This window comes from Octopus bimaculoides, chromosome 14 (genome assembly GCF_001194135.2).
Source record: "Octopus bimaculoides isolate UCB-OBI-ISO-001 chromosome 14, ASM119413v2, whole genome shotgun sequence".
Lineage (NCBI taxonomy): Eukaryota > Metazoa > Mollusca > Cephalopoda > Octopoda > Octopodidae > Octopus > Octopus bimaculoides.
Window position 1 is genome coordinate 31,055,381 of NC_068994.1, and position 2,326 is coordinate 31,057,706.

Here is a 2,326-nt window from a genome sequence, read left to right on the forward strand (position 1 = left end):
ACACACACACGTAAATGCCGAACAATGTGAATGAGTGCTGAACACTGCATTTCTTTATTTGTGTATTAAGGCTACCATTGATTTCATGTTAAGAAAAATACCTTAATACCTCAACGATTTTTCAAGCCGATCACATGCAAGAATGGTATTCGTCTCCATTTTGGTTGAAAACACGAAATGTCTCCCTCGGGAATTCACAATTAATTCGCGTATGGAAATCAAGGGGCGCCACTCTTGGATGATACCTTTTGAGGGTTTATCTCCCTTGCATTTGACTTTTGAGGAAAAAAATCCGTGTTGGACTGTGAATTTGTTTGTATTATATTATATTCTGGGTATGTGTGGTGTTCGTATGTTTGTGTTCAAAAGTAGTTCATGGGGTGGGGAGTATCTTCTATGTGTGGAGTTCGTATGTTGTATATATTCGATGTTCACGTACAGGGAAAGAAATTATTCTGGTGGGATTGGTCGGAATGTAAAGTATTGCTTGTGTATGCAGGGAGAGGTTTCATCCCTAATATCTAATATGTTGAGTGGATGATATTTAGCTTTTCAGTGATACAGAGTTCGCATTTGGTACCCCGTCCCCTGTATTTTCTGACTTTAGCAATGGTGCTCCGCATTATCTAGGGGTTGCTTACTATTCCCTCTTTCAATGTCCATATATTAGATTGGAATGTCGCATGTCTTTTATTTTTGTTCCTGAATGACGCCAGTTGTTGTGTATATCTTTGCTTGAACGAATTGCCCGTCATTTCGATATACGTCTTTGTTACTCCGTTGAGATCCATCATTTTGGGCTTGTATATAAGTTCTTTTTCCAGAGTTATTTAGAGGACGGCAGTTTGGAGATTTACAATTACAGTGTCTTTCTGGGGTATTCCTGATGTTTTATTTCTATTGTTTTTGAGTATTATCGACCCTATATTCATGTATTTAGACCCGTATTTAATCATCTTTCCGATAAGTTAGGATGTAATTAACCTAACTTTCTGTTTACGGTGTTATAGTGTGGGATGGGGTAGAAAAGTGGAACTTAGAAATATATAAAGTTTGGCATTTTTTCGAGAGTATTATTATTTAAAGTAAATTTTTTCGAGAGTGTTATTATTTAAAGTAAATCGTATCCTTGTCTATAACTTGTCATTTGACACGAGCAGCCTGTGTCGACCTCCTCAAGACAGGAGACAGGGATGTGCTTGGACGATTCTGGATCTGCGATGTGCTTTGGAAGATTTTGGATCTGCGAGGTATACCTCTTCAACTGATTGAGCTGATGGTGGTCTTGTACACCAGAAAAGTCAGTGCAGTTCGGATTGGGGGCTCAACTTTCGACTTTTTCCAATTAGATATATATATACATTCCCCCACACCACCAGTGAAAGATGAACAATTGTCTCCCTTGTCCACAATAATAACAATAAGCAATTACTTCCCCTTAGGTTTTTCTACTTGTTGAATCATCTATTCATAAACTCCACACACAATATGAACAAAAAAAATTTTTTCTTAAGAAAATACGTATGTTAATAAATTTTAATATCATGATTAGCAAAAGCAAAACCGGTTAACAAACACAATATAAGGTATATTAAAAATTATATTAAAACTATGTAAAGCGTGTGCATTTTCTTTCTTTAATTTCATATATATATATATATATATATATATATACATATATAATGCGAAAGGTATAATTATTAAATATTCATCACGGCTGGTCTTACCAAATGGTTTTGCGTAAAGAATGCAACATAGTGTTAGGTAACAAACCGATTATATAACTTCACGCTCATCAGAGTTAGCCGAAATGAGCGTAAAGTTATATAACTGGTTTGCTACCTAACACTCCATTGTATTCTTTACGTGAAACCGATTGGTAAGACCAGCCGTAATGGATATTTAATACTATACATTTCGGATAATATACCTACTCAGCTAACAGATATATGAGTGCTTCTTTTCTTGGCTTATGGTCTCTTAGACGACTCACACACACACATACACATACATGCATACATACATACACACACACACACATATACTCATTACTCATTTACTTGTTTCAGTCATTTGACTGCGGCCATGCTGGAGCACCACCTTTAGTCGAGCAAATCGACCCCAGGACTTATTATTCGTAAGCCTAGTACTTATTCTATCGGTCTCTTTTGCCGAACTGCTAGCTTACGGGGACGTAAACACGCCAGCATCGGTTGTCAAGCGATGTTGGGGAGGGGGGACAAACACAGACACACACACACATATATATATACACATACACACACACACAAACACACACACACACACACACACACACACACACACA